Raw genomic sequence first — 21,695 nt, 5'->3', positions numbered from 1 at the left:
TGTGCTGTCAAAGGGAATTTAGCTAAACTTTCATCCAGGCTTAAGAATAACAGTAACTGCTGTGTTGCTTCTCCTTATCACAGATGCTGACCAGTAGGGGGGAAATAAGAACAGTTAGCCTGAGTTTGTAGTGAGAGCAAAAGACCTTCTTGGATAGAGTAATGTGTGGCTCAGTCTTAGCAGAGACTGGTATCTGCAGGATACCAGAGCTACCCATGTTCTTCCACAGTGCAGGTGTGATTATGCAAGGTCTGGGACCCACAGCAAGGATGACCACATGGATTGTTTACCAAGACATCAGGACACTAATGAACAACCTGTCTGAGACTGCTACAGAAGACACTACAGCTCACCAGGCTGGAAGCTGAGCTCAGTAGCTGCAGTGTTTTTCTGCAACAGAGGTGATAAAAGTCACCCCAGCACCAAGCCATGAGCCAGCACACCCTGACAGCACAGCAGCCTCCCTTTACTTCGCTCCAGCCCCTAAAGATATCTGCCACTGATAAGACAGGACCTCAGACTGAACAGCTACCCAACCCTCTTTCTTTCTATATTGTACAGAGACCACACTGTGCAGAGAAATCTTTACCTAGACAGCTTTTTTCCACATATTCACTCTCCTCTATGTGCTGCTTGGGGAAACCATGTACCCCCTGCCCTAGAAAGGAGTGAGATGTGCTGGTGCTGCCTGCAGAGCCCTGGCCAGCACGGAAACACAGAGCAGACAGTGGAGATAGAACAGCAGCATGTAGCATGGGAGTGTCTAGGTGGCTTCTGCAAATGGTAGCAGAAAGAGGAAAGAGAAGAGAACTAGGGACACTCTGCATGGGGAGGGCTAAGGAAGTACTGGCTCTTGTCTAGCAGCTGAACTGCAGGACTCTGCCACCTCATTTCACCAGTCACACCTTCCTCAGGAGGGAGATCAGTCCTTTTGCTCAACAGCAGGCTTCATGCTTTGAAAGGGATTGCTTAATTCTTGGCAATTTGAGGTCAGCAGCTACCCTCTTCCTGTGGTTGCTGCTTCCTCCCCGAGTGCACACAGTGTTTTTCAGAGCCCTAAGAGCCGTTATGTTCGTCTCAGCCTGATGCCAGACCTGGTCATTCCCCTCAGTGATTGCTCCCTTTTGAAGAGCTGGGGCCTGTGGTAGATTTGCTACCATGGCAGAGAATGGCAGAATGTGCACAAAGTTCTCCTTTTCCCCCCAATAAAATCTTCACAGTCTTGTCAGAAGTGAATTTTCCTGGAGAACAGAAAGGATGAAATAGCAGCACACACTATGGCCAAAATGCAGCAGTACCACCACATGTGACACTGCAGCAGCAGCCAGCTGGATAAAACTGCCACAGAATCAAAAGCTTAGAGCTTCCTACAGCTTCATGGAAGGAATCCTTCCCGACATGATCTTCTCCTGCTGCCCCAGTCCCATCACCAGCTTCATAGCCCATCGGTGTTTTCGCATGCCCCAGCACCACCCACATTGCTCTGGAGAGGGTAGCTCTGAATCGCTTGGCAGGCTCCCCCTGCACCCACAGCCACGCTCAGCTCCGCACCGGTGCAGCACCAATGCTGTGACCAGAGATGGGACAGCAGCCAGACCTCAAAGACGTTCTGGAAAATGCAGCTTGCTCCAAAGCCTCTCCTGGAACCGGTGTAGATAGTGCACAACTCATGCAGAGACCTCCCTCACGTCTCCACCAGGCTGACTTTGCTGTCACACATTGCAAGTGTGCCCTCTCAGTCCTGCTTTGCTGAACTCTTTCCAAGGTGCAGTTCTCTCTTCACAGCCCCAGAGAAAGTGGCACTGCCATCCTGACCCACTATAGCCCTGCTCCGGTCACCCCGAGTGAGCACTTTACTGCAGGGCACACACAGAGCCTGTGCACAGCGCTTGGGGCCACACACGGCGCTGGGGCAGCCTCGCCGCTGGGCGCTGGGACGCGACCGGCCAGGAGAGCGCTGCCGCCGGCAGCCACTCGGCCCACCAGGGACAGCCGTGCGCGGGCAAGCAGCCCCTGCTGCCAAGACCTCCCACAGCCAAGGAAGAAACAGAGACTGCCACCAGGACCCCGCAATGCCCTGAGCTAGAGGAGGCCCCGAGCAGCGCAGGGGGCTGGGCACAGAGCGGACAAACCTCCTGCCGTCAGCAGCGCCTGCTACAAAGGCTCATTTGTTCGGGCACACGAGCCCCTTCCAGCCTGCTGCTCCGACACGTCTGCATTGTGCCCTCCTGACTCCGGCAACAGGCAGGGCTCAGGGCCCAATGGCCCCTTTCTGCGATGCTGCTTGGGCTCACACACAAAAGACTGCAGATGGCAGGGCACTGCCGAGGTCCTGAGCCCCGCCGAGCAGCGAGCGCTGGCATCACACGCCCTTCACTACCGACAGCAGCACAAGCCTCCTTTGGGGCTCTGCTGACCCAAGCCCCTTCACAGACGTGGCAGAGCTCCTCTGTCACCCAGCCAGCCACAGTCACCTGCCACTGCATGCAGTGTTGCGGGCACTGCTGTGGGATGCTGAGCTAAAGCAACATCCCTGCTTGTCTGTGCACTGTCAGATTGTTCCATCTGCACAGGCATGGAGACAACGCTGAGGCAGGAAGGAGAAAAACAGGACTGTAAACTCCTGTCCTTACCATGACACAATCATGCTGGGATCTGTTTCCAGTCCCTGCTCCCAGTGCAACAGGGAAGAGGGAGGGAGAGGTCTACTGGCTAGATCCCATGAATGGTTAAACTCTCCCTATTTAGCTGGAGGGAGAGAGGATTTATCTCCAAGCAAGAGTCTTGATACCACCTGGGAGGAGGCCAAGAGAAAAGCAAATTCCTCCAGTGAACTTATTCCCCTCCTATACTGTCTACCCAGCTACAGGGAGTTTCCTCTGCAGCCGCAGAGCCACAGTGACATGAGAAAAGACTGCTTTTATTTTCCCACCCATAGCCCAACACAGCTCAGCATCTCCTCAGCTTGAGCTCGAGCCAGAAGACGACTGGGCTTAAGGGGAAGTGTCTGGACTCCCCCCCACGGCTTGGAAGCTGTACTTACTGGAGCACACAGGCATTTACTGAAGTCCAGAGCTGTGCCTGCCTGAGCAGCTCCAGAAGCCAGGGTGGATCTGGGCTTGCTGGACACCAGCAGAGTCCAAGGACTCCAGGCTCCAACTCTGCAAGAGGAAATCTTGGCTATTTCAAAGCAGCAGACATCAAGGCAGGAGGAAGAAGGGCCCTTTGCCATGTCAGAAAGGAGAACTCTCTGGTGATTTCTGCAAGGAGTGTGTCTGCTTCTGCTCTTCCAAGGTCCCTGTCACTGCCTGGGACCTGAAGCTGACAGCCCAGCTGTCTCCCAACTCTGCGTGCTGGATCCTCAGCACTCACACTGACATCTTCACCCCTGGAAAGCAAAGCCTCTGAGAGGCCTCTGATCACCATTTCAACTGATCCCAACTGAGGGGGCCCCCAGATACAAAGATCCCAGTAGGGACTCTTCCATCCATACCTTTGGCACCTTCCAGCACCAACACAGGACCACACTGAGCATATCTTCAAAGGCTTCTTCTCCAGCTGTGATTTTTGGTCTTTGCTCTCTTTTCTCCTTCCTACCTCCTCCTCACTCTAGTGTGCAGAAAGAGGAGAACATAAAGCCCCCCAGGCTCCTTGCACTCCATAATGCCCCTCAGCTGTGGGGCCAGGGAGCACCATGCTGCAGCCCAGCACCCAGGTACACCCTTTCCTCACAGACACTGCTTCCCAGCACTGTTGCTGTTCCCCCACGAGGCCATTTCCTCCACCAGCACAAACCAGCATTACACTCCCTGCCCCCTCTCTACAGAGACCACAACTGTTGGGGAGCGCAGCATGACAGCTCAGACAACTCCAAGCAGCCCTAAATCCTGGTAACTGGGATGAGATACCAGGACTCTCCAGGGCTGCAGCAGTCTTTCCAATACCCACACAGCCCTGAGGCTGCAGGAGGCCTTGGAGTGAGATCCTACCCTGTATGTGCCAAGAGCACTCCACTGAGTAGGAAACAAGAGCTCCCTGGAGCCTCAGCCCCTCGCCTGCATCATTCAAAGTGTGATGTAAGCTGTGGCCATGGCTCCAGATGCTGCTCCACCTCAGAGCTGGAGACAGATGAGGTCATCCTCAGTCTGCAATCACTTCCATTCTCAAGTTGCTCCCAAGACTGTGCCACAGATTAAAAACTGTGGGATGGATGGGGAGGGAAACTCAAATCAATGGAACATGTTCCCCATTAAGAGCTCAACACTTCATTAATCTCTGCCTTCCAGTTGCCTACCATCCAAATCCTCCACTCCCCCTCCTGTCCTTGCAAGAACAAACCTGGCAGGAGCTGCTTCAAGTTAATAGCAGGGTATGGCCCAAGAAGAGCAGGACTACACTCAATCCCCAGCTCCTCGAATCTAAGCAGAGCTGTGGGGAGAAATCACAGCTTGGTGCTGTCAGACTACTTCAGCCACACCATTTTACTTTGTGCCCAGCTCCAGACACTGGCCTTCAGGTGCCTGCACTGTAGCTGCCCAACCATTTCTGCCCCCACACAGTGCTAGAAATGGTTTGCAATAGCAACTGGTTCTATTCATGCAGCACTGAGCACCAGCACCATGATGCTGTGGCCTCGTTTTCTACTAGCCAAGGTGAGTTCTCCCACTGGGATCAGACAGTACTTAACCTAATGCCTGAGAGACCAGGCTGAGCAAGGAGGATGGAAATTCAAATCACCAGCAGAGAGGAATCTTAAGGAAAAAAAGCCTTGCAGTGGTCAGGCTTGGCCAGGAGAAACCAGACTGACAGTTCAGTGGCATGGTTTTAAAAACACACTAACCACAGAGGAATCAGTGCCTCTGTCTTGGAAGCTCTCAACTGACCACAGTACCCAACAGTGACTCAAGTACTAAAGGCCAAGACACATCACCCTCCCACAGTTCCCTCCTTCACGGGCATGTTTCTTTCACCCCTGAGTTTGCTCTGCACAGGACGGCACTGAGGCTTTGTGGGGCTCTTCCAGAATTCCCAGTCTCACTGCCATGGCAGCCATGGGATGGGGTCACTTTGGCAGCAAACAAAGCTGCTGTGACCCATGTCCTGTTTGGGCTCAACGGCAGCCCACGCACAGGGCCTCGGCCTCATTTGTGCCACAGCAGCAAGTGGCCAGAACAACACAGGGCACTGCACCTTCTCCATACCATGGGAGCTACAGCAAATGCAAGAGAGGGAGAAGCAAGGGGCAGAGTGTGCTTCAGAGAGCAGCCATGGATCAGGTGCTGAGTATTTCTAGGCCTTGCTTCAAGCAGATGAAGGACTGGAATTCAGGACCATGTGTGCTACAATCCTGTGCTAGTTCCCCAGGATCACACACAACCTCTGAGGCTGAGCAGTGGGAGCAGTACAGCATGACCCCTTCCAGAGAGCACTTTGCAGAGGCCAGCCTTCCATATCAAACAGCTAAACACTCAGTGAAAGAGCTTTCACTGACTGGGTTTCAGACCTTCTAGAAGCAGTGGGCACCAGAGCAAGGAACCTCTCTTAAGGCCTGGCATAGATCTGAGCTGTACAGGTGGCTCCTCTTTAGCACAGACTAGGAATAAGTATGCTGCAGCACAGAGATGTTCTGGTACAGGAAGCAGCAGGCTGTTCCCACCTGGCTGCTTTCCCACCAGCTTCTTTCTGCCAATTCTGTCTTCACATCTGCAACTTAGCAATATGCATCAGCATAGCAAGGCCCTGGTGGGGAAGCAAATGTCCAACAGACAGGTTGCCTTGTCAGGGAGATGAGCCACAAACCTCCTAGAGGGAAGTGTCTGTGAGCTCCCAGCAGTTCTTCACAGAGAGAGTGATTGGCATTGGAATGGGCTGCCCAGGGAGGTGGTGGAGTCATCGTCCCTGGAAGTGTTCAAGCAAAGCCTGGATGAGGCACTTAGTGCCATGGTCTGGTTGCCTGGCTAGGGCTGGGTGCTAGGTTGGACTGGATGAGCTTGGAGGTCTCTTCCAACCTGGTTAAAGAGATGTGCTGAGCAGGGAGTGCTTCACCTGCCACCCTGAGAAACACCAACTGCTGCGTGGAAGGGGAAGGAACAGGTCTGAAGCTGAACATCTGGGCTAAGGGATTCCTGAAGCGCTAACAGCTCTGGAAAGCGTCAGTTGTGGCACGACTGACTCACCGAGGAGTGGAGCCACTCCTTCATCAAAGCAGCTGTTGTCTATGCTTCCTCAGAAGCACAGCCTCCAGACAGAAATGCCTCCACACAGAGCTGTTGCACCCTGGGCTTCAGCTCTGCCACCTCAAAAGCAGCAGTGAGGAGAACTTCAGCAACACCCCTGCCTGCCCTGGCTGCGCCAGTGATGCCTGCCAGGCCCGCCAGGATCACGGGAGGGAAGGCATTCAGGAAGGATTGCGCTCTGCACCCAGACACCCTGGAGAGCTCCCAGCTCAAACCCTCCCCTCAACACCGTTTGTAGGAGACTGCTGCTTGCCCTACACTTCCCACTCGCCCAGCACTCAGCTTCAACTTGTGTGCAGGAATGGGCAACTATTCTGTGTGCCAGCAACCCTACATGAACAGTCCTGCAAGCAAGCATGGGCACACACTAATGCTCCCACAGCCTCTTCCTACGTGTTGTGGGGTTTCTGTTTTGCTGCTTTGTGGTTTTGAGTTGCTCAATATCCATGTAAAAGCCATCCAGACTGAAAGCAACGGCTTCACCCAGGCCAGTTTAACAAAAACCAGGCTGTACTGTATTTGAGGAATTCACAGATAAGATACAGGTAAACAGCTAAACCCACACCCAGTATTTCCAAAACCACAGGCTGCAAAGATCCACTGAATATTCTGGATAGTAAGATGTGAGGATAGGGGAGAGATGCTGTGAAATCATTTAGCATATTTAAAGCAACAGAAAGTAATCTAATTAAAGCAAAAGCTCTCTTCCCAGACAAACCAATCTTCCTCTCTGCAAAAGGAATTCCACAGGCAGAAGGACATCAGGGCCCTGGTAGAGCTTAAGATGACAAAGGTTTTCTTTTCTTTCCCCAGTAACACTTAGATTTAACTATGTAACTGTTCTCCTGGGAGCAGATCCTATGTCACTGCTCAGGAAAGAGCCTGAAGAGTTCGATGTTAAAGGTGAAAGCACCCACCCACCCCTAACTGCAGGGACCCCAGTCAATACAGACGTTCTTTCTATAGCAAACAAAAGCTTTGTTGAACCTCTCTCAAATGCATTTTTTTTCACCGTGAGGGTGACAGAACACTGGAACAGGCTGCCTGAGAGGGCTGTGGAGTCTCCCTCTCTGGAGATATTCCAAACCTGCCCGGAGGCGTTCCTGTGTGATCTGGTATAGGTGATCCTGCTCTGGCAGGGGGGCTGGACTGGATGAGCTTTGGAGGTCCCTTCCAGCCCCTGACATTCTATGATTCTGTGATTCTTTGCCCTGCTACTCTTGCTGTTGTTGGCAGACCCAGAAAGAGCAGGGCACAGGAGGAGTTCAGCCAAGCAAGAACGGCCTCAGTTATCAAGAGTACAAAAGTTAAGAGATCTTTAACAGCAAAGCCTGTGTGAGTTTTTCGTGCTGTGAAGAGCCTAGGTGAAGCAGAGACAGGGACATGGATACAGAAGCATCCAGCCTCTGAGCAAAGCACTGCCTAGCTTGTCAGCCCTGGATGCGTTACCCAGGGAGCAGACTGAATCCGCTTCCCGCTCCTAGCGAGCACATCCCCCCGTGCAGGGTGCTGAACTGGGGCACAAAGGCCAGCCCAGCCCTGCAGGGCTCGCAGTCGGAAGCGTACAAGCAGGGTCTACCACTCCTGAGCAACGGCTGTGATACTTTCAAAGCCATTTTCACAGAGCTACAGCTCTTATTCCTTTTCTGAGAGAAAGAGAAAAGGGCTATTCAGAGCAGCCTGGCACCTACCTCCTGCAGTATTTTCCTTCATCAACCCTTTTCCTGGACTTAATCCGTGGACCACAGCACATGAAAGACAACTCTAAGCCTGGCACCAGGTGTGTAAATTCCTCTGCAGCAGCCTGCTCATGGGAGATGGCTCTTGCTACACAGCAACTTCAATCAGCTAGAGTGATGATGGGGGGAGAACAGTGGCAAGGCTGCTCGCCTTTTGCAGGAGACAGAGACCAAAGCCCTAAACCCTGCAGGGGGTCATTCTAAATCGTATTGCCCCACTCCTCCTAAAATCCTTTCCACTTTAAAATAACTTCTCCCCTGAAAAACTTAGTGAGAAAGCAATCCTGAAAGGTTAGTGACCCACAGAAGGTTGGAGATCCAGCCCAATCACACTGAAGAGTTCTCCAAATATCTGTCCTTTGGAGATAACACAGCTGTGACACTGGGCTTGCTTCTATTTCAGTCTTGATTTCCACTACAAAGATTATCCTATCAGCCACCAATTCATCTCTTCTTGCCCTGTAGCAAACTGCTAACCACGACTCATTAATACAGCTCTGACCTAAAGAAACAGATAATGGTAAACTTGCAGATATTTTAGTGGTATTGCTGCTTTCATCCCTTTCTCTCTGGGCTCCACCTGAAAATAACAAACACTGCAAAGTGCCTGAGATGTAAGATCAGAGACATGAACTGGAAGAGCAGAGTTCAGGAAAATGTCACCTTTGAAATGACTGGAATGGATTTCTGGAAGTCAGAGCAACAAAAGTGGAGTAAAGAGGATATCAGACAAGACAGAAAGTCATTTGACTGTAAACTCTGTGGCTGTTGGATACACAAGGCACAGAAATGCTCAGTGTTAGAAAGAACTTGGAAGCAATGGAGTGGAAAGATTGTGTTTGCTAGACAGTGAGTTTCTAGGAGGCAGCCCAGGGGAAATGGAAACAGCCACACAGGTAAGACAGAAGAGTGAGACAGGACAAGGAGCACTCAGCTCAGTCAATAGGTTAGTGGAGAGCCAGGACTGCCCTGCAGTGTCACTTCTAGTGGCAGCCACAGCAGGGCAAGAGTCATTCACAGCCCTTCACGGAGAACAAGGTGCACAATCAGATCAGATAGACAAGAATAGCTCTTGGGACCTGCAGCACAGCATGAGGTTGGCTTCACAGTTTGACAAAATCCAGGGATATCCAGCCAATCTCCAGGCACCTCCCAGAGCCAGTGTCACACACGGAATGGAGAGGGGGGTGGGAGGGCTACCAGCCTGGGCTGCAAGGCCAAACAGCAGCCTCTTGGGATTTGTTCTCTAGTCCTGTTCTGCTGTAGGACCTCGCCCCACTGTCCCTCGCAGGCCTGGCACTACATGTCACCCCCTCACAGATATGCTCAATGTCACATGGTCAGCAGACTGAGTCCACAACCTCCCAAAACCAGCCTAACTCACAGACAGTAGTTCCGTCCCCAGTGTGGCTGTCCCTGCTGCTCAGAGTAGCCTCCTGTGCCCTCAGACTATGTGAAGTTGAGTTCTTTCCCTTCTTGACTCCAGTCTCAAGGGGGTAAGAAGGGGAAGAAACATCTGTAAGCAGCCAGGAGGAAAGGGACCTGGGGGTACTGGTAGATAGTAGCTGAAGATGAGCCAGCAGTGTGCCCAGGTGGCCAAGAGAGCCAATGGCATCCTGGCCTGGATCAGGAGCAGTATGGCCAGCAGCACAAGGGAGGTTATTCTGCCCCTGGACTCAGCACTGGTCAGGCCACACCTTGAGTGCTGTGTCCAGTTCTGGGCTCCTCAATTCAAACGAGATGTTGAGGTGCTGGAAGGTGTCCAGAGAAGGATGACAAAGCTGGTGAGGGGCCTGGAACACAAACCCTATGAGGAGAGGCTGTGGGAGCTGGGGGTGCGCAGCCTGGAGAAGAGGAGGCTCAGGGCAGACCTCATTGCTGTCTACAATTACCTGAAGGGAGGCTGCAGCCAGGTGGGGTTGGGCTCTTCTCCCAGGCAACCAGCAATAGAACAAGGGGACACAGTCTCAAGTTGTGCCAGGGGAGGTCTAGGCTGGATGTTAGGAGAAAGTTCTTCACAGAGAGAGTGATTGGCATTGGAATGGGCTGCCCAGGGAGGTGGTGGAGGCACCGTCCCTGGGGGTCTTCAAGAAAAGCCTGGATGAGGCACTTAGTGCCATGGTCTAGCTGACTGGATAGGGCTGGGTGCTAGGTTGGACAGGATGAGTTTGGAGGTCTCTTCCAACTTGGCTGATTCTATGGTTCTATGATTCAAGAGAGGATTGCTAATCTCCAATGCTGAGGTACAGGGCAAGGATAGAGGAGCTCTAGCTTTATGTCCAGAGGGAATTTGCTCCCTAGCCTGCACACCTCCCACTGCACATGACCAGACTGACAATGCCAGGCCAAATTCATGTCTTGGCTTTAAGACACACATTGATGGGACTCCTTCATGATGTAAGTCTGCCATAAGGCTCATTATAAGCCATTGCCTTACAAATACAAAGCAGGATCTGCTTTCCTCTGTTGGAGAAAACACATGCTGGCCTCTTACTGCAGCATGCCAGCCAAGAGGTGGGTGGATGCCCTAATTGCTTGATTTTTTGAAAAATCAGGATGAAAAATAGTTATTTGTCATGAAGGAAATGCCATAAACCCCTAAGGGAGACACTCCAGGTGCCTAATACACACAGATCCACTGCGCTCACAACTTAGCTCAGTCCTTGGCCATACACAGGGTATCTGTGGGAGCAAGAGCAGGGGTCTCATGCAGACATTTCCTGGACATCTGCTGTCATTGATGTCATGACAGATGAAATCTGAGTCCTCCAAAAGCACACATCTGTGCTGTAGGCTCTACTTGCAGGCCACACTTCAGTACCAAACACACCCAAGTGCATAGGAACATGAGATGGTTTGTTAGGCTTTCAGACTAATGAGCCCCAAGGAATCCTCATTAGCAACCCCATGCACACAGTGCACTGCTGCTACATGACAGGCAGCTCCAATAACACCATCACTTGTTTACCAAGAGAACAATTCTGCTATTGCCTGACACCTGCCCATGACAGTGCCACCACGGGAGGAGCAGGGAGATGGTCAGATGATATTGGCCGTTCAAACGAGGCAGCAAAATGCCTGGCACTGGCTGGAACCTCTGAGCAGCTGCTAAGGACCAGCCCAACCACCTCAGACAGAAAGGCTTTCAGTGGCATTAATGAGAGCTGCCAAAAATAATGCCATCACACAGCTAGGAGATGGCATGCAGCCTCTGTTCCAGGATCAGCAGGCTGAACAGAGCAGGCACTGAGGAAGAGCGATGCTGGGCTCCATCCAGTCACTCCAGTTTAGTTTAACTGCTGTGAAGTTGAATGCCATGAAGCTGGGCAAATGAGGCCCATCCAAGTGACACCTGCTGCATGGTGATGGTTAGGAGTATCCCTTGCAGCTGGATGTGACAGTACTGGAGTGTACACAGAAAACATGCCTCTGACCTGCTCATCTCAGTGGGCCTGATCTGAGCTTCTCAAGTGTCAGCCCCTAGGGCTCCCTGCAGACCAGAGCAGATCCAGAGTGCTGGGCTGCTCAGTGGACCTGGAGTCCTTCCCAAGCATGTGCCTGAATTAACAGCCCAGTAAAAGCCCCAAGTTCTGCTAAATAACTGTCCTCTGACAGCCACTTTCCCAGTAAATACAGACTGCCAAGGGCTCCTTTTGCAGGGAGAAGAGCTCTCTGAAGTAAGTGGAACAAAGGTGTTAATCTTGGGAGTCAGACACCAGCAGTTGCCCTGCTGCAAGCTCCAGCTCCAGGGCACTGTTTCAGCTGTGTTCAGAAAGCATCTACAGAGTTGGGACTGTAAGCACAAGCAGTGGGAGATGAGAGATCATCTCAGACAGCATCTCTCTTGCTGTCCTGATGACACACAGCAGCGAGGCTTTGCTGCAGGCCAGCCACATCACTCGAAGTTTAACCCCCACTGCTTTGATTCAGCCCACTGCCTACAGAACAGGGCAAATACCAGTTCCTGAAGGCTGTGATGTTTCTTGCATTACTGTCTGATCTCAGCTGGCACCAGCTCCTCTTAGCAGCAGGAACCTCTGAGAATTTATAGGATCCTAAAAGCCATAAACCTGACTGATGTTTTTTTTATGGCAGGCCTTGAGCAGAGGAAAATTCCTATTGGCCTGGATGGGCATTTCCAATGCTGCTTATCTACATTTCCAGGACTCCATATCACTTAATACCCAATGCAGAGACTCAGGAGAGCTTTAAACTCAAAAGAATCCACAGCCAAGGGGACCACAGATGCAGGGCAAGCAGACAACAGATGCCTTTGTGATTCATATTTCACCTGAATATATAATTAAGGTAGCATGTCATTTATTTGAAAATAAGAGTGGAGGTAAGAGTGCAGGATCTAAAGAGACTTCACATGTGTACATATCACAGCAAGAAGGAGCTCAGTGCAGCAGGCAGGATTAGAAGAGTTCCCACACTGAGGAAATAGCCAGGAGATGCTGCAAAAGGCTGCAAGTGCAGTGACTTGCTTGAGGAGTGATCTTAAAAATAACTGCAATACAAACTAAAGCAGCAGAAAGTTTGGCCTGTGCTCTCATGTATGTTCATAGCTCCAAACACCAGGGGTCTGCAATGAAAAAGTGAAACACAGTCACTGGAGCCCAAAACACATCTGTACCACCACAGGCTTTGCCTCACAGAAGGCACAAGGAAGATGCTAAGCCTGTGGTGCTTCTTTTCTCACAAGCTGTGTGGATCTATTTCTTTCCCTCCCTTTCTTCTGCATTGAGAATGTCCATAGGTCAGTGGGATGGGCTTGCTCTCCATGGGCAGTCCCCAGGAGCTAGCACTCATAACCCTGCAGTTTATTTGCTCAGCCTGCACTCCCAGCTCCTTATTCCCCTGCCAGGAGTCATTCTGGGAGAACAGCACCAGCTGCCCCAGGCGGGGTCAGACAGAGAAAGGCCATCCCAGCTCCATACACACACCCTGGACACCCTTGATAACAAGCTTCAAGATAAACAGGGCACTCCCAAAGTTCCCAGGAAGAGCAAAGGGCTGAGCTGAACAGAACTGGCAAGGGAAGGACCTCAGCTCTCCTGCTCCTTGGCTCTGAGCAGTCCCACAAGAAGTCACCGTTGCGGCACGCTCGGACAGGAACATGTCAGCCACTGTGCTGCCCCTTCTCTCCCCATCAGCTGACTTCAGGGTGAGCACTTCTGTCCTGGCACCAGTGTTGACTGCTGTCAGCTGTGCAGAAAAAAAAGCCCAAATTTAAGAGCTGATTGAAACCTGGAGTTCAGTTAACAGCTTCCCATTCCAACTGATTAAGACCTGCACTGGCTGAGAGCTCCCAGAGACCTGAGCTAGCTGAGATCCTCCAGCATGCTGCACTGCTGAGAGTTTGCCCTGAGCCTCCCCTAGCCCTCACTGCATGGCTGATGCAATCTGAAGGTGGCACAGCTTTATCCAGGGGGTTTGTGACATCTTAAGCATCCTTGCTGTGCGCAGAGCAGGGCTACATCTCTCTTCTAGAGCTGAACTGCAGGCTCCACTTCTCTCTTTTCTTTTTAATTTTGACTTCAGGAGTGGACAGTTGTGCTAAAGCCAGAAACTAAACAATTCTCCTCCTTTTCTTGGCACTGCACCCTTGCAGATGCTTGTGCAGGGTTTCACTTCCTCTTCAGCTCCTGGCCAACACTTAGCCAAGCTTTGCTCATCAGCAAGCCAGTCCCTGCAGTCCTTCTCTCAGCCGTCTCCAGCACGTGGTTGCTGGGATAACAGTCGCATGGACAGGGGCTGGGAGTGACAGACTGAGGGAAGGCACAGCAGTCTAGAGCTAAGTGTTAGCAGGGCTGCAATTAATGCACTGGAAATACAAGGGAGAGAAGCCTTCAAAACAGAAAGGACTCTGAAGTCAGGAGTGCCAGAAGACCTGGGTCTCTGCAGCCCAGTGCCTTGGGTAGCACTGCATACCCAGTGCCACCTTCCACTGTTCATGGCAACCCATATTTCTGAGACACCAAGTGGTGAACAGCAGCACACATACTGATGAGGAACACATGTGCTGGGGTCTGCTCCCAGCTTCTCTGGTGCATCACACATGAATTCAGCTCCTGAACGCTCTTGTGGGAACAAGATGACTGCAAACCTCTTCACAGCTCCAGGGATAATTCTCTGGGAGAAAAGGAATGTCTAACAGCAGGCATTTTTTTCCTGTGTTTGGAGGCTAACCACACGGTTAGAGACACACACAGAGACAAAATCCAGCCCATATAGGAATTATTCCAGTATGTCATGAAGCAACTTGCATACAAAAATCTGAGTCACCCAATGTTTTAGACATGCCACATGCTTCTTTCATGAAAATTATTCTGTGTGGTTTCACTGTCTCTGGGAAATCTCTGCCTTTGGCAAGAAGGGAGCAAAGTCTTAAGTGTTGGATAGGCAAGAAAACTTTAGAGGTAAGCAAAGAAGGTGCCCTCCAGTCAAGCTACTTGAACTGGAAAAGAAACAAGAGGAGAGGAACCCTCTTGGCTTAGCTAAGAGATGTGTCAACAAGAAGTGCTCGAAGTATTAAAGATGAAGTAGAGCTCTCCAGGCTTGGTTTCAGCACATAGAAGTAGTAGCTGCAGCATGATTGCATTGTGGGCAGTGAGGTGTTCCTCACCTCACCCTAGAGGGAAACCTCTTGGATTGAGCATTCAAAACTAATTTGGCAAAGATGGAAAGATAAGCAGCAGGGACCCAACCTACCCTGGCACAGCAAGCAGCCAGCTAGCTGAAGGCAGAATCTCTGCTAGATTGTCCATTTTGTCCATTTTGGACTGAAACTGTGTGGGCCCTGGAAGACATTGAACTCCACCAGCTGTGGAAGACTTGCCTCTCTTTAACTTTAGCAGGGGACTGTCATATTTACTGCCATAAAAATCAAATGAAGAATGGTATCAGTGTGAAGTCAATACCAGTTTTGATGGTGTTAAACAGTTGTAAGAGGCTCCTTGACTGAAAGTGTCCAGGGACTGCATTTCTCCTTCATAGCAGCAATGTTTTCACCTCAGCAGTTGTGAGCTGCCTTTTGTAACACCCCAGCAGGCTGTGACCCAGCAGCTAAGCCAGTGTCACAACCTTCTCCTGGAGTTAAATGAGTGTTGCTCCTACTTCATAAGCATCAACAAGGATGAAGCTGCAACATCTGTCACACTTACACATCTGGCTAATGTGCCAAAACCAGTCCTGTGCAATTCAGATGAGAGCAGCAGAGTTTTGGACTCACACAAGTAGCTAAGCAGTTCATGGAATTGCAAGAGACAAACCCCCTGAGCAGGAACCACTTAGTTCTTCTTTTCATAAACTGCAGTTTGCCACTTGCACTGAGAGGGCTGAGTCTCTCCCCTGCCCTGCACTAACAACCACTTCATCCATCTGGAGCATAAATAATTGAAGACAGACACCAGCAGCAGCAGGAGGCAGGTTCTGTGCCCAGATCTCCAGCACTCTTGTTTCACCATGCAGTCCATGTGCTGACCTCTTTTTAGGGCCCTTTTTCAAGAAGCCAAGCAGAAAAAGAAGGGAAAAAGCCCATGAGAAAGAAGTGCCCAGGATGGACTTCCCAGCTCAGCCCATCTGTGCAACAGAGGCCTCCTGCAGTAGGACTGTTTAGACAGATGCACAGTGTAACGACAGGCAGGGCTGAACCCCCTGACCTGCTGCAGTCCCACCCCGCTCCAGACACACTGTTCTGAGCACTGATTCTTTGCCCAGTTTGGAGGGCAGGGACCAATGTTGTCTTTTGAAATGGGCCAAAAAAAATGAATGAACACAAGGCTTTTTACAGAAAAGTAAAAGCTTCCACTCCTGTGCTACGTTTGGCCAAGATACACTGGGACACCAAAAAACAAGCAGAGATGTGCTGCTTTAAAAGTCTTTCCAGTATTTACCTCCTGATTCTGTGACTAATTTGCTACTCCCTTTCTGGCAGGCATCTTGCTAGCCAGGATGCAAAACCAGGATTGGAAAACAGAGAGGTTGGAAGAGACATTAAGATGGGAAGTCAAACAGAAACAGCCTCACCCAGGGTGATTTATGACACAGTGAGAGACTATCCAGCTGCGGTGAAATAGCCACTCACCAGCTGCAAACATCACTCTGCTTTCTCCAAGCACAAGAAGCACAACCACCCAGTCTGCACTGATAGAGAGCACAACAGACAGCCCAGGAACACAGAACCACACTGCCACTCCCAATGACTCAAAAGAATCAAAACTAGAAAATAACTGGTTTAAATCAGAGGAAATGAAAAAGGTCAGTGGTGCTCTGCTGGCTTTCCAGCTCCCATGCCTTCCTGCACCAGCAGAACTTGCCTCTAGCCACAAGATTACAAGAGCCATTGATGTAAAAAAAGCCACGGAGGTGAAAGGTGGCAATGCCCCAAACACAGTGCAGTTAGGAATCCTCCAGACTTCGAAGGGGCTCTCTAATCTCGGAATCACAGAATGTCAGGGGCTGGAAGGGACCTCCAAAGCTCATCCAATCCCACCCCCCTCCCAAGCAGGATCACCTAGAGCAGATCACACAGCAATGCACCCAGGTGAGTTCTGAATATCTCCAGAGAGGGAGACTCCACAACCACCTTGGGCATCCTATTCCAGTGCTCTGTCACCCTTACAGTGAAAAGAGTCCTCTTGGCACTCACTCTTTACATCTTCATAAACATGCATGAGGTCACCTCTCAGTCCCCTCCAAGCTAAAGAGCCTCAACTCTCTCAGTCTCAAGATCTGCTTTTGGTCATTACTGTACAGTTGCTGTACATCCACCACTCACCTGATACTTAGAATCCTAGAATCAACCAGGTTGTTTAGCCTGGAGAAGAGGAGGCTCAGGGGTGATCTTATTACTGTCTACAACTACCTGAAGGGACATTGTAGCCAGGTGGGGGGTGGCCTCTTCTCCCAGGCAACCAGCAATAGAACAAGGGGACACAGTCTCAAGTTGTGCCAGGATAGGTATAGGCTGGATGTTAGGAGGAAGTTGTTGCCAGAGAGAGTGATTGGCATTGGAATGGGCTGCCCAGGGAGGTGGTGGAGGCACCATCCCTGGGGGTCTTCAAGAAAAGACTGGATGAGGCACTTGGTGCCATGGTCTGGTTGACTGGCTAGGGCTGGGGGATAGGTTGGACTGGATGATCTTGGAGGTCTATTCCAACCTGGTTGATTCTATGATTAGTTCTACGATTAGTTAGAAAAGACCACCAAGATCATCCAGTCCAACCTATTGCCCAGCCCTATCCTATCAACCAGACCATGGCACTAAATGCCTCAGCCAGTCTTTTCTTGAACACCTCCAGGGACTATGACACCACCACCTCCCTGGGCAGCCCATTCCAATGGCAAATCACTCTGTCAACAGCCCCAACTCCCTCAGTCTCTCCTCACAGCAGAGCATCTCCAGCTCTCTGATCATCCTCGTGGCCCATCTCTGGATACCTTCTCATTATGTATTCCACAGAACTCAGCTAATCGTTTTTCTCCATATACACAGAACCTGAGGGTCAATTTAAGGTCATCACCAAGCAGCTCAAGACACAGGAATCACCACTCCTCCCTCCTCTGAATCTGCTCTTTGCCATCAGTGGCTGACTCCACCAGATTTGTCCACAGTGTGTCAAGGGCATTACCTACAATTATCTTGGGTACCTCTGCACTATGCAGAGTGTCTCTTTTTCTGGGGGTACACTGTCTTCTAAGCCCACCTGAGCTTATGTCTCCATAAGCAGAGAAAAGGCAGCTCAGCACTCGGTCACAAGGAACTGGGAGACTTCCATCGCCACTGTCCTCTGGTGGGTGAGGCTAGGAACGAAGGCTGACTTTAAAATGCTGTTCTGTCTTGGCACAGTTGCCATTTTAGACAGAAGACATCTCTGCTGTTGCAATACCTACTGTTCCAAGAATAAGGGAATTTGCTCTATTTTTTTTTTCAAAGGAAAAAAGCAAAGAAGTTTGAAGATAAGTTCAAACATATAAACCTGAGATTGTCACCAACAGAAACATGAAACCAATGAATCAAGAGTTCTCAGTGCCTTGAAATGATTCGCACTGAAACCATTCCTCCAGTCCAACTACCTATTGCACAGCATCTTCTCTCTACACTGTACCCTCTGTACATATTTTTACCTATATGCAGACCACTTCAAAATATGCTGAAGTAGAAAAAAGGGACCAAGCTGAATGCAAAAGGCACAGCCCTGTAATTTCAAACCCACTGAAAGAACTGGATCCACCAGGTAGTCTCTGCTCCCACACCCAAACAACTTTGCAAAGTGGATGGGGTGGGGAGAAATCAGCTTGGGAAGGAGAGGTTCCCATCTTCCTGATTTAAAAAGAAACAATGACTTCAAAGAACATTAGAGACATGAGCCCCAATGAGCAGGAGACAGCTTCAGAGACAAGGCAAAATAACACCCCAAGCAAACACAAGCCAACAGGCATGTTCTGCAGGAGTGTGCCAGGACACTCCAGTCTGACTAGGTATTTGGGAGGTTTCACCTGTACTCCTCCCACAGCAACACCTCAGGCTTTGGCAGAGTGTCCACCCACTGCACTTGCCCTGTTTGGTTCTCAAGCCAACCCTCTTTTGACAAATTGCTAGGTTTCCCTTACATGAGTCCTGCTCTTCTGCACGTGGGGCACCAGCTACTGCTTCACCACCACCATCCCTCAGTGATGTATAAATGCCTGGAGAGGTCTTCCTTCTTAGAGAGGTGCTGAACTGAGCTACAGAGACTGAGGAGTTTGGTGTCACCAGGCTGCTGCAGATCTTCAGAACAGAAACCAATTCCCCTGCAGTCCTGGGTCTTAAACCACAAACTTTCCTCTTGAAAAACAGGATGCACAAGAGACCAGTATCAAACCCCCACTGACTTCAGTGGCACACGTGCTCAGTGTTTTATACACCAGCTGAGAGGTTACTCCTTGGAAATCAGCGAGGTGGAGAATTTACCATCATTTTTTCTTCATAAATGGTAGCAATTAGAGATCTAAGCTCCAATTCAGGGTCAACTGGAACCACACAATGCATCAGCCCTGACTACACTATGAGGGAAGACACACTGTGTGACATCACATTATTCCCTTCTTTTTTTCTCCACTCATTAAGTCATCATTATTAAGATTTTACTGAAGGCTACCCTACTTACATGCAACATATTGTACTGCCCTCTCAGCAGCTCATTTCATTTTCTAACTATTTATTAAGAAAGAAAGAAAAAAAAGCTTTTTAATAAATTTGTAGAAATGGTTTCAGGCAAAGATCCCAGCTTTAGTAAGCATTTATATTGGTACCTGCTGCCAGATGGGAGTGGACTGCAACAAGGCAGCAAAGGTAGAAAGTTCCTACTCAGAAAGGATGCTAAATAAAGATCATTTGTGGTTTTGGACATTGACTTCAATTTTAACAGATTGCTTTGTAGTCACAGCTTGGTTTCCCTCCACCATCCACAAGTAACAGGGCTGGCTCAAATTGATAATGAACTGTGCTCTGTCATGCCAGACACTCCACACTCAGCACAAGACAGGCAGTTCCACGCACACACCTGGGCACTTGAGGAAAGACTTCCTTTGTCCCAGCAGAACACTGCACTCTCCTGCAGACAAAACCTTCTGGGGTACACACTCCAGTCTACTCTTGCCTATGCAGCATGACAATGGCCTTCAGGAATTATGATCATATCTACAACAGATTATTCTGATCTCTGCCTTGATTCTTCCTTATATATAATCTCCTTCCCTCTTTCTTTGAAAGCAAATGAACTAAACAACAGCATGGTTCTCCAGTTCACAGCTCACACTGAACCTTCTGTGATTTCAGAACATCTTCTGGATTGGTTTCCTCCAGAAATAAAATGAGAATTAACAGCAGTACTCAAGAATAACTAGGAAATTCTAGCACAACTCTAAGTAGCTGTTACTTCTGGATTCATTTTGTTCCACTGCAATCAACAGCTCACAAAAAAACGCACAGGTGTCTTTTCACAGTGTCCAAGTCAGCAGCGTATAGAGAAACACCACCTCCTGCAGTGCCACTGTCTCAGCAGTCACAGTGTTTGCTGCATGTGGAATTAAAGCCTCAGAGAAAGACTGGAAAAGCAAGGCAAGTGCAAGCCATGCTGGGGATGGGTGGACTTCTTCCCGCTGCAGGGACTCACTGCACTGCTTTGTTTTGTTAACCATTGTCTCCATTCTCGCCTTTGTGAGACACAGGAGGTCTTCCATACACAGCAGATATCGCCTACATGATGATGGCTATTAAGGGACACATGGGACTGTGATGATAACCCCCTACCTAAGCATTCAAGCTCAGCAGAGAAGGATCCCTCTCCCTGTCAAACACCTGAAATCCCTCTAAATACCAAACAGTGAACAAAAAAGCCTCATCCATGTCATCCGATTGCACCACAGCCCCCCATCCCCTCTCTCCAGGAGTCAAAGGCATGTCTTCAAATAGCTATTTGCCTTGCGAAGCAGAACAGATGTTCCTTGACGCCCAAGCCCTGGCCGCATGCGAGGCAGTGACACCAGCAAGGAGTGGCGACTGGCAGGACTGGGGCTGTGCCTGCGCATCTGTGCTGCGGAGGGCAGGGCGCGATGGGCAGACGTGCTCCCAATACTGAAAAGCCTTTGCCAGTCCCCCCCAGCTCTGCCTCCCTCCATCCAGCCCCACCCGACACACCCAAAGGCACCGAAAAGAAAGCGGAACCCAAGGCAAAGCTCAGGGAGATGAGGCCGGCAATTCGCCTCTTTCCCGGCTGAATCCAGCCAGGGAAGGGCCAGCACGCCAGCGCCGGCCGAAACGCCGCTGTGCCCAGGTAGCGGCACGCCAGCCACAGCCGCATCACCGCGGAGCGCCCCGGGAGAAGCCCGGCCGAGGAGGGCCGGGCCACAGCCGGCTCCGGAGAGCCGAGCGCGGCGGGGGAGCGGCAGCCCACCTACCTGCTTCTCCTCTGCGAGGCGGGGCGGCCAGGGCGGGATGCCCGCGGAGGGAGCCGGCAGCGGGGAGAGAAAAGAAGAGAGAGTGAGGCGTGAGGGATGCGGCGTGAGGGATGCGGCGGGCCGGGCCGGGGCGGCCGCACGTCCCCGCCGCCTCACCTGGGTTGCCCAGCTTGCTCTTGTACCGCATGCCGGTGCTCATGGTGCCGCCGGCGGCCCTGCCTCACCGCAGCAGCGCCGGCTGTGAGGGGCCGAGGGTAAGCGCGGCGAGGGCCGCCCCGCGCCGCCGCCGAGGGGCCGGGGCCCGCCCCGGGCGGCCAATCCCGGGAGCCCGCCCCGCCCCGCGCCCGCCCCGGCCCGGGCCCGGCCCCGCCGCCCGCCTCTGCCCACCGAGCGGCAGGCGGGCACGGGTGCCACAAGCCACCCGCGCTGGCTCGGCCAACGAACGGCGGCTCCCGCCCGCCGCTGTCAAGCATAGCCCGGTGCCTGGCACCAGGCCGGGCTGAGCCCCGGCGCCGGGGGTCCCGTACCGCTTGCTGGGCGCTGCAGGAGGAAGCCCTCCCTGGTCCCCGCCAGAAACTCAGCACCCAGCAGAAGGAATACCCCAGTTAAAAAACCCACACACAAATGGAATAAATAGGAAATGTGCTTCCAGATATAGCATCTCGACGTGCAGTGGGAAGCCTGGCATCGGGCTGCAACTGCACGCAGGGCAGCAGGCGCGCATGTTCTGCTCCCATTAAACCACTTTAAAGAGGCGATAGAAGCTATTTTAGGC

At 51.2% G+C, this 21,695-nt stretch overlaps 1 protein-coding gene across 1 annotated transcript in view; it reads right to left on the bottom strand.

Moving 5' to 3' along the window:
• The window catches only part of SEPTIN5 (septin 5), a 47,279-nt gene extending 26,234 nt beyond the window's left edge, over positions 1–21,045 (bottom strand). Inside the window, exon 1 of the mRNA XM_064168839.1 lies at positions 20,921–21,045. The gene's annotated coding sequence lies outside the window, so the exon portion shown is untranslated. The remainder of the gene's footprint in view (positions 1–20,920) is intronic.
• Between the last annotated feature and the right edge of the window lie 650 nt (positions 21,046–21,695).

Source organism: Pogoniulus pusillus, chromosome 30 (genome assembly GCF_015220805.1).
Source record: "Pogoniulus pusillus isolate bPogPus1 chromosome 30, bPogPus1.pri, whole genome shotgun sequence".
Taxonomy (NCBI): Eukaryota; Metazoa; Chordata; class Aves; order Piciformes; family Lybiidae; genus Pogoniulus; species Pogoniulus pusillus.
Note: the sequence above shows the minus strand (reverse complement) of the source record. Positions and strands in the feature narration are given on the sequence as shown.